This window comes from Ammospiza caudacuta, chromosome 4 (genome assembly GCF_027887145.1).
Source record: "Ammospiza caudacuta isolate bAmmCau1 chromosome 4, bAmmCau1.pri, whole genome shotgun sequence".
NCBI classification, from domain to species: Eukaryota; Metazoa; Chordata; class Aves; order Passeriformes; family Passerellidae; genus Ammospiza; species Ammospiza caudacuta.
The window spans coordinates 41,698,231-41,719,364 of record NC_080596.1 but is presented as its reverse complement, the minus strand read 5'-3'; positions in this window follow the sequence as shown (position 1 = coordinate 41,719,364).

The window sequence follows — 21,134 nt, the reverse complement described above, 5'->3', positions numbered from 1 at the left end:
GATCTGCATGAAAGAGTTCTTCCCCCTTTGTAAGACTTGGATTATAATTAAAATCTAAAACCTGTTAACAATATTGTTTGCTTAGATCATAGATGGGTTTTTATGCTAACAGTGTGAAATAGCTTTATTTGATAATTGCTGGCTGAGTTAAATATTTTCAACTTGTCATGTAACACACCATGTATGCTCATGCTGAAACCTTCAGAAAAATATGCTTGGTTGTGTAAAGAAAATTCAGTTTTCCACAATAATTGCTTGGAGTCTGTGAGCTTTCTTGATACGAGATAGATGCAAACTCATTTCTTTCTAGGTTTTTGCATAAAAAATGTCTCATTATCTCTTCTAATTTAATAGGCTTCCAAAAACATGGAGTGTTAAACTAATCTATCTCTCAATTCACTAAATGAAAAATACAGTTTTATGTTTAGGATTGTCAGGGAGAATCAAGATTTCCCCAGCTGGGAGGCAGAATGATGTTTTCATAGACCTTTAGAAACAGATTTAGGAATAAAAGTTTGTTCTTTCTCTTTAAGCACTTACAGCAAAAGTGTCTCTACAACCTCTGAGTTGATCTCAGTATCTATTTCTATCTGTTAGGCACTTTTTTGTTTTATTGAACCGTAGGAATGTTTCTAATTAGGAATTTAGCTAACTTTATGTTCCCATTTTCCTCAGTAGGGAACATCCAAATCTTTTGATGTCCTATATTTTATAGATGTCTTTTATCCTATACAGCTCTTCTCTGGACTCTTCTCAGTTCTTCTACATTTTTTAGAAACATGGTGGTAAAAATAGTAATATATCTGAGCTGGCTGCCACATAACCAGTGCCAAGCAGGCTGGTGGTTCTGCTGGTACTTGTTGTTTCTTTCCATTTTGGGCAGGTAATTTTGGTGAAATGTAGTAGAGATGTTAATCTTGAATTTGTTTCCTCTTCCTCCACTCCTGTGTTACTGCATTTTAACCAGATTACTTAGTGTTTTGTTTTCTTTTCATCAGGTTGTATTTTTGTTTGTATTTATGTTTGGTTGGGTTTTATTTGGTGCTTTGGATTTTAGTGCTTTGTTTATTCTTTGAGTTTCAATTTTGGCTTGGCAGATGATCAGAAGAGTCATCACTAATATTAAAAAAAAGAAACTATAAAATATTAATCTGGTTTTCAAAAGGTGGACACCCCTTCTTTCTCAGTTTAGTAAAAATATTTGGAAGTTATTAGTAGCTCATTGACAAATGATAACTACCCTAATTACAACAGAATATAACTTTCCAATATTTTTTGCCTACTCTGTGACAACTTGACAGCTTGACATCTTAACAACTACTCTGTGAGCAATTTCTTCCCCACTTCTCTCAGCTTGAATATTTTGGCTGCTTGTAACTCTTTTTTTCAGTCTCTGAAACTGGAAAATTCAGTAACCTGGTAAAATTTTGAAAAATAGTTCCTAGTGAGGTAGAGCTTACCCTATCTAATTTCTCCTGCACTCTACTGTGAATTTTGTTGAGCTTGGTTACACTTACCCCTTGTATTCTTTCCTTAGTTTTTTCCTAAACTTCTCTAATTTTGCAATCCTTTCAAATGCAATAACCTGTTGAGAGGAAGGTTTACACACTAAATTAAAGATGTTGTTTTTTTCCTGTGTAATTTATGAACTGCTTTTTAGATTAGTAAAATTCTGTTTGACTACATTTTAGCAGCCCACAAAATTAGTGATCATTTCAAGCTATGGCTTTTAAAACCTTTCCCAGTAATGTTCCTCCCCCTTTTTTTCACATCTGCCCTTTTTCTGTCCTCAACTAGGTTCCAAGGAGATTTTCAAAAAAGTTATAAGTGAAAGCTTTGATTCTTTAATAAATCACCATAGATACACTACAAAAGCAGAAACTTTCATTTAAAACTGGTATTGTTTTTTATCTCTCAGCTATACATATCTACCTAGAAACTTTTGGGACTCTTACTGTATCTTCAGTTTTATAACAGTGATGTCTTAGTCGGGTTAATGATAACACAAATACATCTGGCTTTAATTTTGTGATGCAAAAAATTATCAAATTTAGATACCTATGCTTAGAACACCCTCTCTTTTGTGTTTGGCCACTGAAGGAAATGACCAGCCTTCCAGGGCACAATAAAACTATAAAAGGATTAAAATTATGCTCAAAAATTCTAATGCTGTGAACCCAGGTAAGATATTTCATTAGTTTCTAACGTTTGAGCATAATATTAATTCTCTTCTCTTCTTTTTTCTTTTTTGTTGTTATTACCTAATTTCTTTTATTGTGGGTTTTTTTCTTTGATTTTTTTTTTAATTCATTATCTGGGTCTAACACTGCAGATTAAAAAATTTTTTTTTTTTCATGGACAGAATTTATAATCAATTTATGAAGACTGGTAAAAAACTTTTAGAAAAATATACATTTTCTTCATAAATACAGCCATCAAAGTTTTTATTAAGGTTTGTCATTGACAAGGTAACACTGGTGTATTTCATATCAACTATCTTTACTTTTCAGATTACTATAATTTCAAATGGGGTTTAAAAGATCTTCACAAGGAAGGCAACCTAACCAACTTTATTACTTTTTGGCTAGAATACCCTAGCTGTGAGAGCTATAGTTATATATAAGAAGAGAAAATGGTAATATGTGGTTTTTAGAAGACAGATTTCATGCTTTTATCTTATCAAGCACTTTGGATTAGATCCCATTTGGGACTTGGAGACACAAGTGAAAGATTGCCAAATTTAGCTTCAGAAGGTATTTGACTCCAGGGTAAAACCCAGGATTCTGTGAATAGCCGAGGATTTTTTAATGTGTAACTCTAAAAAGGATTAGACACTTCAGAATAAAAGCCAAACTATATTAAAAAAAAAAAAAAACCAAAAAAAAGAAAGAAAAAGAGAAGAAAATATGTTTACACGTAGAGTGACTTGAAAGTTTATTTCAATTGGTTAACATGGACATGCTTGAATTTATTCTCTAGATCTTTGGTTGTAATCACTCCTAAATTTCAGAAACAATTTCATGGTGCTGTTTAGGTAAAATGGGCCAGTAGCAGGAAGGCCCAGACTCTTTCTGATGTCTTCTCAAACTTACACCAAATGTACAAGCAGCCATAGGAATCCACGTGGGAGAAACAGTTTGTTTTATTTTGTGTAACATGGAACAAATTCATTGGCAATATCATAAAATCATTTAAACAAGGAATTCTTGGTTATTTATTCTTGGTTATCCTGTAGATTAGTCTTTCCCTGATTTTTTAGATCTTATGCATCCCTTTCATGAAAAAAATGGGTCTTCCAGGTGAGCACTCTGACATATTGGATGATTCTTCTTACTCTTCCCGTCATGAGGGCCAGGTGAATGAATACATATGAGAAAAGTGTGATGCTTTGAGGAGAAAATTGAGACCCATGCTGTGAATTGTTGGTGTGTCAACTGTGGTAAGTTGGATGATGAGAAAATCAATAGCTGTTATTGCTGACATTAAAAATAAACTGAAGGAGGTGTTATTTCTGAACAGAAAGAGATTAAATATTGTCATAGCCACAGAGAAAAACCCTGTTCATAAAGAAAGGTGAGTGATTTAGTTGCAAACATGTAGGTTGAAAGAAATGCCTGATTCTCATGATCTGTAAACTGAATAGGCTACCAGATATCAGAATTTTCTGACTGTAAAATATATATCCAAAATACCCATTTGAGACTCATAAAAGTACAGTATAAACCACAAGAAACATGGAGCAGAGCTATTAAAAAAAATCACTCACTTGAAAGGGGCAAGCATTAAATGAGGCTCCTGAATACTGCTTTGTGTGAAACGTTGCTGCATTGTGTGACGCATTTTTGGATCCAAAGAAATACCACCTACCTGCCAAAGTGAAGTAGCATCATGAAAAAACAACACAGAAATGTACCCCCTGCATTACAAGCAAAATAATCTGAAGAACTAGGGCTGCTCCAGGGCAAATCTCTCTGTCTGGTGTCAGTGGGATAGAGTGGAAAGAATGCATTCATGTTTTATGCAACATCTGTAAGAAAGGAAAAGGTTTTCCTACCAGAAGAATGCCATCAAACAAGCACTGAATTCTTTGTTTTATATTTGGAAAAGTTCTGTTGAATGAACATCAGAATTCTAGGGGGCCAGAACAGGCAGGCATTAAGATCTTGTGAGATTAAAACCAAAGAAAATTCACTTTACAATTTATATAAAATGAGTCACTTTTGCTGAAAGAAATTTCACTTTTATTTGATTTTGTGTATTATGTAAAGGGCTTTAAGTAGCTCCACAAGTTCAACAGCCTCTGCAGATTACTGTTATTAAATTAGATTCCGTTATTTATAATGGTAATTGTATGTTGCAAGTGAATGTACCTACAGTATAAGCATTTTCCAGTCCTGGACAACAATGTACTTCTTGTCCAGAAAGCTTCTTAAGTAAAAAAATAAAGAGGCAGAACAGTGTGAAACAAACAGGGGAGGAAAAAAGAGCAAGTGTAAGAAATATGGTGATAATTGCTCCCGCCAGACCCTTGCAGTGCTTTGTCATGCAGTATTCTATCTGAAAAGAAAAATTAAAAACAGAAAGGGAGGGGGGAAATACATGCAAAAGAGAAGTCAAAGCCTCTTCTCTTTTCACAACTTAGCCAGATTCACTGACATTGCATCAAGCTAAAGAATCATTGTTGGCAGAAATTGTATTCTTGTGGCTGATAAATATTTTCAAGAATATTATTCCAATAATTTATTTTAAAATAATTTTATTCCCATTCAGTTAAAATGGGAATGAGATCAAGATATTTAATTTTCTGTTAAGAAAGAAATATGTTTGTTTTGCATATCATGATAAAGGGCTGAATGTATTGTCATGATATTTGATGGATTAAGAAATCTGGGGAAGAATTTCTGAATTATTTTGGTGGCTGATATAAGACAAAAGTGGAACAATAAGTTGAAATTATTTGTGTGTGTGTGTGTGTGTGTATTGCAATACAGAGAAGATTTTATATTTAATGCGTGTCTTTTAAATGTAATATGTGTAAAAGCCTTGGTAAAGGGATTCAGCTCATCAGTGGACACTGCATGGCTTCCTGCTAGGTGTTACAGAGGGGAATAAACTAGTTTGCTTCTGTTATACTGAGCTGTCACATCAGTTCTCTTTGCTGCCTTATCATCAAGAAAGAGCTGTAAAATTTTCTGGTTCTTGAGGTGAAATTTCTGTCCCATCAGCCCAAAGAGGGAAATCTGATCCACTGAGATTTAAATGTTTAGTAATATGATTAAAATTAATTTGATTACCTCATAGAAAAATGATAAACAAATGCAACACTTTCAATTTTCATCTTTTTTCTCAGGTGTCTCTCTTTGGAAGCACATGAAGTTTTAGAAGTGCTGGCTACATTATTTCTCTTCTGACATTTCTTGGCTATAAAGGCATTAATGTTTAAATCCCAACAGAGTTCACAGCTGTATATGTATATATATATCTTTTTTAGATGGTGAATTTTCCTTAGATCAGCTTTTTCTGTAATGTTTATGTTGCTTTTGTAAGGTTTTTTTTGCTAGTTTTGTTTTTAGTTTGTTTGCTTGTTTTTACACAGTCTTTTATGCATGAATAGTAGAGCAGAAAGGCCTTTAAATAAACAATTGCAGAATAATTTGTAGCCCAAAGTCTGGGCGAAAAGCAGAAAACAAAATCTTGAGTCTGACCTCCTAATTTGAAAAAGGACTTTCTTTGTTCAGTATCCTTTGTTTCTCCATTGTAATCAAGTTTCTTTGCAAAAAATAATTGTACAGTTGTTGATCCAAAACATAATAAATCCAAATTTGCAGCATGACACTTAACAAGAAATGCAATCTGTGAAAAATATGAGGTTTTTTTCTCCAGATGAAGTTTTCAGTTTAAAATGGATGCACGAAATTACATCAAATTTAATTTTCAAAGTAGATTAAACAGTAGTTGCAAATCTCATAGTATTTCTCCCCTCCAGCACTGCTGGATCAACACGTACCCTTACTCCCTTAGCCATGGAACGCAACTGGAGGCATGTAAAACACAGCAAAAGCAACCAAAGGACTGCTCAAGAACTAGGGTTATTCAGTTCCTCTTGAGTACAACTACATATTGATGTAATAAGAAATTTAAAACTACTTTTGGATTTGTTTTTAATGCAGTTTTAGTTGCCTGTGAATACAGTTTCTTAGTGTCTGTGGATAATGCTTTTGTTTTCATTGATGTTGCAACTTTAGTAAACTCAACACTATTTCCTTGGGAGAATGTGAAGGACCAGATGAGATTTTTTTTTTCTATAGAAAAACCATAATGAAGAACTTTACTTTGTGTACCTATTATTTGTTGGCCTCTCCATTATTGTTGCATTTAGCAATTAGTATTGTTTGTGGCTAAATAGAAATGCAAGTTTTACTACAATTCTCTTCTGACTGCTTCAGACCTAAAGGGCTTCAGTGCACACATTTAGCTGATCTGCAAAATGACTTTGGGAAAAAATACCAGTTTCTTCAAGTGAAATGCTAGGAAATTGGGCAAAGAGTTCCCTTTAAACTGTGTATAGTGATCAGATATCCACTACGGAATCAAATATTTGATTTAATTTATTTTTACTTTAGTCCCTACTTAGACTTGCATCTGCCTGTTTGCAAAGTTCCCTTGCTTTACCATGTGTGCACAGGAAGCACGTATCTGCACATATGAAAGAAGGCCAGATAAAAATACACATCTTAACCTAAAAGGCAGAAAGTGAAACGCACTGGAATGGAAAGGATACTGCAGGTGTTTGAATTGCTGAATCTAGTTTTGTGACGTTTCACAATCTCATGAGCGCGTGCCACGTTTCGGCAGGGGATGGATCAGAGCTGCCAGTGGAGCAGGGAGTATGGCAGGGCAGCTCAGCACGCCCTGCTGCAGGGCTGATCATCAGCTTTTGTATGGAAATCCAGGGCATCGAGGGAGAGCTGCTCTGCAGTCCTGTGAGAAACAGCAGGAAATGAACTCAAAGGGTTGAGAGCTGGCGCTGTCTGCGCTGCCCCCTTTGAAATATGCGTGAGCATGAAGGGCAGAACAGCCAAGGTAAAACTAAACCACGGCCGTACAGAGCTGCTGTAAGGCTGAAAAGAACTGTAGGAGAGGGGAAGAATTTATACTGATCTTTGGAAAAACACATGTAGAACAGGTCTCCTTAGAGAGCAATACCATTTTATATTAGCAGCTGGCAAGGAGTGAGCAGTGTGAGTAACCTAATGTGCTCCTCTGCAGTGTTGCAAGGGAAAGGAAAGAAAAGAAACTATAGACCACATTATTTGACCATTGCCAGAAGCTCTCAGAGGAGAGATCAAGGGCTGGTTAATCCAGCCAAAGGAAACACAGAGTTAAAGTGTTTTATTTCTCCACTGGGGATTCACAACCTAGAACCCTGTCATAATTATCAGTACTTGTTGCAAAATAAAGCATTTTTCTTGCTGAAAAATTCTGTGTTTTAGCTTGAGGAGGATCTTTTTCCTTAGAAATTAAAAACATAAGAAACATGGATTGAACTCAAAATACAAAATGAAGAAGTATCCAAAAAAATTAATTTGAAATTGAAGCATATTACAAATTCAGGGAGCTACCACAGTCTCTCACTGATAAGACTGTGACTGGAATAAAAAATCAGATTCAAATTAGAGAAAAAAAAAATTAACTAGAATAATTCAAATGCAGCTTGAGAGCCGCAAGCATTCTGCTTTCTAGAAAAATTGAGTATAGCTGAGCACAAAGTTATTTGAAGATGTTTAGTGAAACTATATATCATGTTATCATGTAAACATGGAAAACCTATAATCAGCATCCTGGGCATTCCAACAATGCCCAGGATGCTGATTATATTGTGGTTCAAACAACCACATTATGTTAGTTCAGCTGCAGCTTTGTGAAGGTCAAGAATAAGCACCAGAAAAATAATTTATTACTTCACAACACTATCAGAGCTTATAATTTTAATAGCATTTCTGAGACTGCAAAGATATCAATGTTACTTTACTACATTATGCATTTGATAATTTGATTTTACATTTTTCTAAACTGAGTGCTACCCAGGTGTTAATGTTGATAATTCTGAAAGTTTGTTGTTTGATGTTTGTGTTTTGATGTTGTGAGGCTTTTCCTAGTGTTGTAGTTAGTGGTATGTGGAGTGTGAGAATATCAGTGAAATTTTTCTCAAACATGTGGAAGGCCATAATTCACTAAACAGAAGTATTTATGGTTCCACTAGATGAATGAGAAAGATAAACTTTAAAAATTAATGTGCTGAGAAAAAAAAAGCTACATTTCACTTCTCTTCCACCTGTATCCTCCTCATCATTCCCTCATGCAGTTGAAAATATTTTTGCAGATGATTCTAGGTTATTTGTGAATTAGTTCATAAGACTCTTGCATTATTTTTTAAATATGTACTTTAAATTTAGCAGAAAACTATTTTGAAATTAAGAATTTGTAATTATGACAGCATAATTTATGTTACCCTAGAGAAAAGGATCTGGTCCATGCTTGTCATTCATTTTAAAAAAGGATTTTTAGATGGTCACTTAAACAAGAATTTCAGGTCAGTACTTTTGTGCTAGGCAGAAATAATGCAATCAGGCATCCAGAAATTGAACTTGGGGCCCTGATGTGCAAAGCTGAGGAACACTTAGCAATAAACTTTTGTTAAATGCACTCTGAGCATATAACTGTGAGCTTTATACCCTGCTGAATTAGTTACTCTTAATTTATTTATTTTAAACTGAAAAATGTCTTAATCAATTTAATTTGAAGTATACTTGAGGGTTTCCCTGGACTCTTTTTAACTTCTAATTTCTATTTTAATTTCTTTCCATTTATTGTTTGTTGGCAAAGTACCTCTGCCTGAAGAATAAAAAGGACTAGCAACCAAACAGCAGATCCTTCCTTCCCCTAGTTTAAATTAATTTATATATATTCAATTTTGAGTGCATGTAATGAATGTATATAGTTACAATATATGAACTAGTGAGTAGCTGATCTTGAAAGCAAAATTAGTTATACAGGAGCTTAAAAGTCCTGAACTTCCATTGCAGCAATATTAATATATATTTTCAAGCATATCTGGTCTTGAGCAGGAAGAAAACAAACAAACGGCAAAAAGAAAAAACCTCAGGACACTTATCTCTAAAGAACAGATCATGCTAAGACATGGCTTTTCTATATAAAACTGTTTCTTCAAGGGAAAACAAAATAAACACAAGCCTTGCAGAAACTGCATGGGGCCACCCATCAAAGCAAAAGGAGTGGGAGCCCATGAAGCCTTCTAAACTTTCTTGCCTGTGTTCCAAGGAAAACAAACAGTGGTGGAAAGGGAGTGGAATTAATTACTTTCAAGATAAGTGAATCCTCCTTCTAAAAGTGTTTTTAAACTTATAATTTTTTTTCATTATCCCAGAAAACAAGAAAAATTGAGAAGAGAATTGAAAGAAGAAGTGAAACATTTAAAATAGAAGCATTGAAAAGAGCAGAAAGAGCACTGACAACTTGTTGAAGTCGATCTGAAGACAAGAGCTATTTGTCAGAATGAAGATGAGACAAAAATAGACCAGAAGTCTAAATGCAGCCCTGGGAATGACAATAATTTAAGAGAAATGAGGCAATAGAGAGAAATTCAGAAGGAGGTTGTTGTACATCCGTAGAAAGACTAAATATCTGATGCCAGCAATGTTCAAGAGGTGATACCTCAGATGCATAAGGACGGAAGTTCAGGCAAAGGGTTGGATTCTGCACAGGATGTTTCAGCTGCAATTCTAGAAATCTGGAAGGTTCAAAAAAAGAGGAGGAAGATATCAAGAATGAAAAGCAAGTTGCAAGAAAGAAATCATACTAAACCAGTAGGCAAGAAAAATCAATTATGATAGAGAGAGAGAAGCATTCAAATATTATTTTTTCATTCCAGTGGTGAAGCAACCAGAAAGTTGTTTAAATTAATACGATAATCTTCTGTATCAGAACAATTTAAGCTCTTTTCTTTTATCATTCTTGCCGCCTTCTTGGTTGTTTTTTATGGAAAACCTCGTAGATGACATTTTTTTGCCAGAAGGTGATAATCAAGGACAGAATAAGCATACTGTAGATAAAAAAGCAGCCAAATTAAAGCTTATCAAAGTTATATATAACTTCACACAATTAATTTTCAGTGTAAAACATCTGTAATGTACTGTGAGCTAAATTATGAATATTCAATTCCATCTTGCTTCAACTTTATTAATAGTATCAATATTTACTATACCATATGCAAAGATGATTAGAATAAAAGCTTTGCATTAATATACATGAGTTGTCTTCATTTGCATGGATCATAAATGCTTTCTAAAACTTAATATTGGGAACATGTAGGTCAAATTCTGTTTCAGTTATTCAATTCAATTTCTTATCTGCTGGACTTGCTTGAGTTTCAGGTTATGACAGAGAACATCCCCTGTCGCGATCCACGTGGGAATCACTTTGCTCACAAATGAAGTGCCACCATCCCTAGAGTGAACATCTGCTTGTTTTAACAGCACACTGCAGCATTACACAGGCAAAGAATCAAATTGTAAAATAACTGTAGAACCAACTACTGGATGACCAGGGTGTTTCCAACACACAAAGTTTACACATCACGTGATATACATCTCCCAATTGCCTTCTTGGTAACTGCTTGGCATCAAAATTGTACCCAGTGGTGTTTAAAACAGTATGGTTCTCCTGGTGTAAGTAGAACTAAAACATCATGACACCAACACACAGACCAAATTTTAGGTAACCACTGTGACTCGAATTTCAGAATTTTCAAAATCAGAATTCTAATGGGAGAAAAACCTGTTTATAAATAATGTTCCAGGAATCAATAGCAAATAGGAGAAACACAAGTGAAAGAAAATGTTCACTATGTTCAACTTGCCCCTGTTTTAAAAGTCACAATTCAATTCAAAAAGGTATTTAATTTTGACTCCAAATTAGAAAAAAAACCCCAAATATAAAAAGCTGCAAAATATTAAAGGCTGTGTTGACTGGTGATTACTGCCTGTAGATATTACAGACACTGAAAATAATGCAAGCCCCATCACAGTCTACATTCACCTCCATGACAGCTTCCTTTATGAGCTGTGATATCCTCTAAACATTGGTGTGCAAGCTTGACTCTGACCAATAAATGTAAAGGAAGAACATAATTATCTTCTGCAATTTAAGGTTCTATTTTCAAAGCTGAATAGCTTCTCACACACTACACAGGGTTTCTGGATTTTCTTACACCTAGAATCACATTTTACTAATATTTTCCCCGTCATTTTGTGGCTACCTTTCTCTATTTTTGGGCTTAACATAAAATATTAAGAAAATTATATGGTCTTAATTTTAAAAAGCAGCAAAATTAAATTTCTCCACATCTTAAAACCTTCTCTCTTCTTTTATGAGTTTCAGCTGTTTAGTCACTCTGAACTAGATAGAAAAAGACTTGATTATGGGCCCTGAGGGAAAGATAAAACCTTTCTGCAATCTTTTATATAAATGGTGTAATATTGTTTTGATTATAAGATTATTTATTTTCTAGTACCTAATGAAAGGTAAAGCTGCAACAAGATAGCTGATTTTCAACACTAAATGTTCAGCATCAGATTGGGGGTTTTTGGTTCGTCACTTTGTGTTAGTGTTTGGACTTGGTTTTTAGCAAGAAAAGGTTTTAAATACAACATGAGGAAGACTGTCACAATAACATTCAGGGGAAAAAAGAGATTTAAATGTGACTGTGAAATTCTTCATATGATAATGGGAAAAAAAGTGAACAAATGAATGTATGCATTTACAGAAGAGCCCAGCAGCAAGAACTCTCTGGTAATAAATTTGGACCTGCTCCAGCCACACGCTCAGAATCTTTCACTTGATAGAATTTTGGAGGTGGTTCCACACTTCATACAGATGTCATGCTACAGCTTGCAACAATTAAATACCTGAGAGTTTGGGTACTGGTTAACCACTGAATTTGAGTGTTGTAGGAAACTAATACAGAGCAGCTGTGCACACAGAGAACCTGCAGCTACTTCGTGCCCTTTGCAAGGATGTATGACATGTACAAGTCAGATGATGTCTCCTACACAGAAATAATATTAATAATGACAAAAAGGGTTGAGATTTACAAAATTTCCAGTTATATGAGACTTACGAATGCTACCAGAATGCAATCAGGGACCTGATCAGGGAGCATGGGGGTGTGTTCAAGATGTCTGCAGGCACACCAAGTATCTTGCAGCATGAGTGTTTCAATATAGAATTTCTGCTTAAATCAAATACCCAGTGATATGACCCAAACCAACATCCAGAAAGCACCTTCAAAGAATACACGTTAAAAGAAAAGCAGTATGTTGTTCTTGGCATTATTTCCAAAATGTTCTGATTTCTTGAAGAAATCCTGGATCCTAGAAGATTTAAGCACTGAAATGGGGAAGTTTCAGCTCACCTTGGCAGACTTCTTTTGCTAAAACAAATGTAATCCACACAGTCCTTCTGATACCCAAGGAAATTGAGCAGTGAAGAAAGAATTGTTAGCACAGCACAATTAGACCAGCATGATGGGACACTCAGTGTCTGTACAGACTGCATGGGGGACAAGTAGACAAAAATCTAACCTTACAGACTTGTGTTTAATCTCATATCTGGGCATATAATTATATAATTGTATTTCTGTTCACTACTCTCACTTTTTAAGAAAGGAACACGTACCAAAGATCTGGTTTGTTAATGAGGAGTTTACAATAGGGAGCTTAGAGAGTGTACAAAGGCAGGCATTACCTAGGACACAGTCTCCAGGATGAGCTCAGGGTCAGAGTAACACTCAAACTGATGCACAAACCTCAACTTCTTTTTCTCTTCAGCCTGCTAGATTTGCTTCTTTCTGGATAAGGCCAAAATAGCTGAAAACAGGCAAAATGGGAGCATTTGCCTTTAGCTAAGAGAGGAAATTTCTTGGGAAAAGGTGTTGGATTTCAAGTACCTTTTTACACTAGATGGGTTAGCAGGCAGTCAGACAGTACCTTTGGGAGACACTGGCTGCCTAAACCACAGTATGGGCACTGCCTAATGTCTGAGGAAACACAACACGTGTAGTGGTAAAAAAAAATGGATAAACATCTGCATTTTAATGAAAAACGTTATCAAACAATGCAGCAAGAAAGGGCACTAATAGTAGGGGAAAAAATCCCCCAAAGTAATAAACCAGTAGGAATTGCCTGAGAGCACTGTTAAAAACATGCACGCCTTAGTGTGGTGGCAGTTGTCATCACCATAACCATACTCCTTTTAAAACAGCCCAGAAAAGCATGGAAATGCTGTTTGGGGAAAACCAAACAAGATTCCTAACTTCATTTTTAACAATTCAGTTTTAAAATTTAATGTGAGAGTGCAAAAAAATGAGAGATAATCAAGGGGCACAGGATGTAAACCGGAGAAAGCTGTGAGAAACTGATCAAGCTGGTGAGCCCCTTCCTTCCCCCAGGCTCTGAGGTATTGCACTGCAAGCAGGAACAATCAAATAACTCACAAGCACTTATAAGAATTGAGCTGTCAAGGTGTTCTTGAAATAGCGCAGTCAAAATTATAAACCTACTTTTTCCCTGCAATGGGCATGAATGAAGACTGAACATCTTTACTCTGAAACTCAGAAAAGGACTTTCACCTCTTTTTAGCTTAAACTATTTATCACTTCCAAAAGGAAGATTACGACTGACAGTGTAGAAGTCCCATCCGTCTGCCCTCATCTCCTTGCCCATTATTTTTCCTCAGATCCTGTACTCTAAATAATTACCTTGCTCCTTATTAATCTGTTAATTATCTACATTCTGGAGTTCTGGAAAAACAAATTAGTTTTGTCCTGAATAGATGCTGAGTTAAATGACATTTTCTGAAGTCATTAAAGAGGGATCAGGGATTGTGTGGATTTATTAGTTTAGTTAAGTACCAAAATCATGTTTAACCCACTTATTTGCTTGTGTTCCAAAAGAGAACAAAACAGAAACCAGCAAAAGAAGTATTTTTACCCAAAGGTAAAAGACAAAAGATACCCAAGACACTTTTCACATAACTGCTTTTTTAACCAGCTTCACTCATAATTAGCCATGCCTTAGAAAATTCTTTGTACTTATTGCCAGCAGTTGCGTGAGAACATCAGACTGCTGTGGCACACATAAAGGTCTCCAACAGCCAGTAGCCCTCCCACTTCTCCTCCTGCATCTATGCTATCGAAATTTTGAGAATACCCAAAATAACCTTGATGTTCTTAGGGCTAAAATCACTGTCACAAAAGTTTCACATCTTAGAAGCATTTATGTGTATAATTGTAACGCTTCTTTGTCTCACAGCTCTGATGTTGAAAGAGAGAAGTGTGTATTTATCATACCAACAGAAACAATTCAAGTTCTTGCTCTAGTACCCCAATATGTGACTAATCTACTACCAAAGATAAAGTGAGACAAAATAGTCAGGGGGGCAATGAGCTTCAGTGCTATAGATGTTACTGACTCATGGAAGTTTTAAACACTAAACAGTGGATAGTAAACTCAAAAATCCTATATTTCTATATGAGAACTTTGTATGTGATGCCTCAAAATTAATTAAGGATATGTGTTAATAGAAATGTGAGGTATTTTTTAAACTTACCAGCCCCCTATCCCTTCACCTGGTTGGCTTCTGTCTCAGTAACCCTGTCTCAGCTTGAATTCTCTCTGCAGTAATATTTTTACCCTCTCTTTCTGTTCTGGGCAGAAGTTCACCATCTTTCTTTCTCTTTCAGTACAGTGCCCCTCCTTGCTCTCCAGATCTACTTCAGCACTCTCTGAGGTAATTTAGGTTCTATTCTGCGCCTATCAGAGGCATCTCAGCTTTGTGTGTTCTAGCTGTAGTTGTCTCACCCTCAACAGGATCAATAATTTATTACACTGCCTGTTCTCTAACAGTTGCTCTACCTATACAAACCACCTGTTAATTTTAATCTGAAAACCTTATTTATCAACACCTCTTGGTAGCTGTTCTCTGCCTGTGATGTTCAATTCCTAAAATGCCCTGTCTGTGGTGGCAGAGTTTGGCTCCCTCTCAGCATCACTTCTTCTTCCCAGGGAGTAAAAAGGGACTTTAACCACTTATCGGTCCAGGTGGCCAGCAAATCAAGCAGACCAACAACCATGGCAAAGTCACATTCTGTGAGTCAGCTGTGTTAGGTAGGTGTGGTGTTCCAGTGTTTTCCACTGTCAGCTGTGCACTGCTTTCACAGCACACTGTGGAGTGCAAGTGTGTTCACAGCTACGGCTGGGACTCACCATGTACAGCACAAAGTCACACCCAGCCAAAGGATCAGCTCTGGCCAAGGTCAGCATCAGGCACCTGATGGAGAGGAGGACAAGCTTATAGTGCTGTAGCTCCTGCCATACTGCATCCAGCAATCTGCAGTTCATTAACTTCCCGATTTTATTTCTTTTAGTTTGGTTAAACACATTCGAAACTTGGTATCATATGAGTCTCCGTGGAATCCTGTGAATGTGGCAATTATCACAGAATATCAATGTCAGCAAATAATTAACTCAGTTACTGCTAAGCACAGCAAGTTGTACTTTTTCCTCCTCTCTCTCAGATGTGAACACAGCCCATTTATGAGTTACCTGAGGCTACAACTGCCACATTTTGTCTTGGCTGATATGTTCAATAGCTTGGGATGTACTGTGCTAAACACTTAAAATGTTTTGAAATGAGTGGTTAGGAAAAAAACTTAAAAAACCCCACATAACACAGTTATGTAACTGAGGGGGTGGTAAAATTAAATAAACAAAAAGAAAAAAATTGAAAATGTACATTTTGCTTAGATTGAGTGCTTCCATGCTAACTATCAACATAACAAAAATGTTTCAAGAATCATGCAATAAAGAAATAAAGAGGAAAATTTGTATACAAAATTTTAAATGTCAGTGATATTGGCTTCAAAATCTGAAAAAGTATTAGCTGAATAAAAGCTGAAAAAGATCTACTTAATAATAATCTTTCAGAAGAAAAGGGAAAGTAGAGGTGATTTTAAAAGATCCATATTCAATAAATACCACCCGTTTGTCTTTTTCTTCATGCATACAATTATCTGTGTTGTGATAGATTGTACTAAACCAGTGACATTGCGTTGCTTACCTCTCAGCTTCAGGGCTTCAGAATGCTCCCACAGTGTTCATTTTTGTTCTGCTTAAATTCATAGTTTGCTTCTTTGGAAAACAAAGCATAAAAGCACATGATAAAGTGAAGTTTTGCATTAAGAAATTGGGAAAATCTGCCTCTCAGTACTTCAGAAAACTGATCTCTGGCTACAATTGGTCACACCATGAGTTTCTATCCTTGACATATTTTCTTGTTCTGTAACAAAGTAAATTCATATAAAGGTCTGGTATCTGCCCCACAGTCCTTGAACTGGTGTTGGATGTGTCACCTTGTGCCTTAACTTGGTACTCTAGTTTTTGTCCTGAAGAGACTATGACTATTGATACCTACAATCTCTCTTTCACAGATCACTTCCATCTCTTCTGCTAGCTCTTCAGAAAACCTCTCTGCTTACCTGTCACCATAGCTTTGCATGGAAGCTATTCCAAAGCTATTCCACAGCTTTGAACAGTCATTTTGTTCTTCTCTAAACTGTTTCTTATTCTACCACATAATTTTAAAATTAAGAGGATTATGTCTACATACAGAATTTAGTAATTTAAAAACAGGCATAAATCACAGACATACACATTAACACAATAAGAGTGGGTGTGGCTGCGTGTGTGTGTTGGCTTCTTTTCCTCTCATAATTATTCTTACTTCTTACCCTTCCTTCTTCCTTTTTTTGTGTTTTACCACCTGCTTGGTGGTCTTTTATTACTGAACTGTGAGCATGTCCCACATGACATACCATTAAACATGATAAGAAAATGTCAACTGGAAAATACTGAATATTGTTAAAATATGATATGGCTTTTTACAATCTAGGTTCTAGGATAAAAATCTTGGACAGAAAATATTTTTGTACATACTAGCACACAGATCCATACACAAGAACTCACACATAAGCACACAGAGACTATTGCAGAGCTCACACTGCTCCCATTCTGTACCAACCCACCATTACTGTCAGTTTGATTCTTCACATATTAATCCTCTGGCAAAAATAAGATTTTAAAGAAGTGTACACATCTGTTTATCTGCCTTGACTGGTAAATGGTGGGTGGTAAAATATCACCAGGTATAATTCCATGGACTGTAATAGTTTGATGCTGTGCACACAATACAGCATTACAAATATTTAAGTGCATTATTTTTAGAAGGTTCTGAACATTTTTAATATTCTGAAAAACTCAGAGAGAAGTAAAGGCAAATAGCAAGACAGGCGAGAGAGTGAGGGAACATCCAATTAAGGATGTCAAAAGGATTTAAATGCTCTGCTTTCAACTGCTAGAACTACTTATGTGTTTGGAAGCCCTGGCTGAAAACTTGTCTACACTCCTTTAAAAACCATCATTAAATGTCACTGCTTTCTTTGACTTCACTCAGAATATATCATGTTTTCACTTCTGCTTAATGGAAATACATTGAAAGCTACTTTTAAAACACATTTTCCAGAAATTGTCTTAACATAAGAAAACACAAATTGACATCTAAAAACCACTCTATCTTTCCTCTCACTTGGATAATAGTAGCTATTTTCTAGCTTTTTAAGATTTACAGTTTAAAATTAGGAAATTATTTTTAAAACACAGCTGACACTGTCCCATAGTGAATAATGTCACACAGAATAATTTTAAATAGAATTGTAAAAGACTTTGATTGATTGACTGCTATATGATTCAATAATTTCTGGTGTGTACAGTGTGTTAAAATGTTTCTTTAAATTCTTTGGATTTACAAAACAAGAGAAAATGAAACAGTTGTATCAGTTCAACAATTGACAGTCTATACAGTGAATTAAATAGACAGAAGATGTATCTTCTCTTCTGGCATTTGCCCTTGGGTGATCTCCTGATGCTTGCAATGCCTTGAGCCTTTCTCATACATGTAAAGTGTGGATAATTATTCTTTTGTGACATGCCCTAAGATCTGCATACCAATAATAAATTTAAAGAGATTTATCTTACATCAGGTAATTCTCATGTTCAAAATAAATATCTTTGGTCTTTTATCCATAAAGGAATTTAGGATCCAGGGTTCAATGGCCATGAAATGAGATATCTTCACAGAATATAAAATACCCCTACTCAATTAACAATGACCAAACAAACAAATGTTTAGACAAGCAGAATTTCATAACCAGTCTGGAATTTTCCTAGGAGAGAGACTGATATATCTGTGTCTGAATTCTTTATTTCTAGTACCAAAAAAGTTAGATCTTTATGTTGGATATTTTAGCAAAAGACAGCAATTCTGGGTGCAGATCTATGGCAATGATCCAGAGCTAAATGAGTAAGAATTTATCTGCAGCTACTAGATCACCCTGTGAGATATATTTAATTTGAGTATTGACCTGGTTTTATCTCATTTTATTGGTTTAGACAGGAAATATTACAAAGCCAAAGCTTTCGGATAAAAATTGTATATCAAGATAAGGCTCTTCAAACTGTAGAGGTGCTAAGTCCATAAAGACTGAGACAGGTTTGTGAGCGTCAAGATAGGCTTATAAAGTTTGTAAATTTAGGTTTGGTTAATAATTGCTTAGGAAAGATCATCTTCTGAATGATTCTAGAAGCTTTGAGTGAGGCAACGAGACTGATTTTTATAAGATACTGCCAACTTTTTTTTCCCCTTTCATTTAATATCAGCAAAATAAAGCAAAGACAATTAAGAATACTCTTCTTTTCTGCATTCATCTGTGTGTACAGTAATCACTGACCTAAAAATACTACACCAACATAAGCTGTAGGAAAATCTTCAAGCAACCCCAGCATCACTATGCAAATTTCAGTAAAACATCTGTTAAGAAAGATTCAGTTACAGAATTGACATGATTGATATGATACTAATATTAATTTCATAATAAAAATTTGTTTATTGACTTTTTTTTTAAAATCAAAGTCTGAAAGGTTCTATATGTTCATTGTCACCAGGCAATTGAAGCCAGTATTTTTAGTTCATTTTATTTGTTTGCTATCCAAGCGTGGCATATGCTAACAATGCAGAATGGAGCACATTTCATTGCTATTTGGAGCAGCACACTGATTACAAGTTTGTAGGTATTTGAAACATCAGCTTTTTTGATTGTAGAGTGTTTTCCTCAGAGTAATAAGGGGGACACTAAGAGCAATAAGGGGAAAATAATTTTTTAAACTATAGTGATCTCTCATCTGTCCTGGGCTCTACAAATTCAAGGTTTGGTTTGCCTTGTTTTTCTAAATAAAGAATGGGGAACTTTGGGTTGGTTTGATGTAATTCTGGGACCATCAGCTCTTCTGCTTACATACTAGTCTTGTACTTCAACTGCTCCATCAAAAGCTTTAGAGATTGCTCTGTTACATAATTTTTGATGGTTCTGCAGAGTAGAGCCATAGCACAGTAAAGACTAGAGATACTAATTCAATAGAGCTAAAACACAACAGGATGCCAGGCATAAAAACTTGTCAGGCATAAAAAATATCCACTTACTTACATGTGTCTTGTGTTACATTTGATAGCATTATCCATGCTAGGATAGTTTTTACTTTACAGCTCTCCTCTGACACTATTTCACCAGCACAGTATGCTCACTTTCCTTCACCTTAATACTTTATGTTTTCAGTGTAGCCTGTCCTTGTCTTCTACTCTGGCCAAAACTGTAAGGTAGCATAAAATAGTTCTTGTTCCACCCATTTGCTTTTAATTAGAAGCTCCTGTGGAGATACTTTTTGTTCCCAAGTGAGTGGTATAGAGACTGAGAACTGTGCTGATTTTCTTGTACAGGCACAATCTGCTGCTTCATAAAAGCTTTATGGAAGAATAAAAGGCATGTGTAAATCCCATCAAGGAGGAGTTTGTTCACTTACAAACATCTACCAAAATATCTACAAACAGCTACCCACAATATCTCCAAACATCTACCACAATCTCTATAATCATTACTCTTATAATGAGTATTTGAATTCAGGTTTCAAACTTAGAATATTTCTTTTTCAGAAAAAAAGAAGACAAAAACTTCTGTTTATGGAGAAACTTTAAAACTATATAATTTAGGCTGAGTTTTTTGTGCATACTTAAACCAGACTTCTTAATCCTGCCCTCAAACTTGGCTACCTACAATATCTGCGGCTCCACTTGAAATTAGAACTGTCTGGTTTCAAAGACTTTGATCATATAGAAGTGCATAAAAGGATACAATAGACATTTTTTTCATGACACAGATTAACCATGAAGTCCATTAACTGGGAAACAGCAAGCAGTATGCTTTCAATCTACATTCAAAATCTGGAAGAGTATTTAAATTATGAGGACTTGAAAAGTGACTATTATAGACAAACAAACTAAAAGCTAAAGGAAAGCTAGCTAACATTTGAGCACAAGCACATGGCTTACAAGATGAGGAGGCTGAAATAGTCATGTAAATGCTCCTTCTGCAAGAGTCTTTGATCATGACAGTTCTGCCACAGCCAGAATTGAAATAAGAGATTCTGTAAGCTGGGTGACAAAGCTGCATTTTGCTCTTCCTTCTTTCTCAAAAATGTTTACAAAAATGATGAAGGACTAACAGGAGGTCTGGAGTAGCTGTGCTACTATAAGAGGGCAGGACTGTTCCCAGGAACTCTGCATGGAAAGGCCAGGACAGATTCCACTCTGTCCCTGTGTCTCCACCAAAACTAATCCTACAAGAGGCAAAGGAGAGAAGAGTGGAAAGTACAGGAGATCCTGGTCTCCCTCCTCACTTACCATGAGCTCCTTCCTCACTCTCAAGAGTCTTTTCTGAAGCCCTGCTGTGTGTGTTGCAAGTTCAGGTTCAAGCTCCTGGATTGGCAAGCACCAAGTTCTAGCTCCCTATGAGGTTCTGTGCGTGCAAACTCAAATTATAACACATATGGTATGAAAATATAAATTGCAAAATCCTTCAGGGTATTTTTAAATTGAAAACAGACTATCAA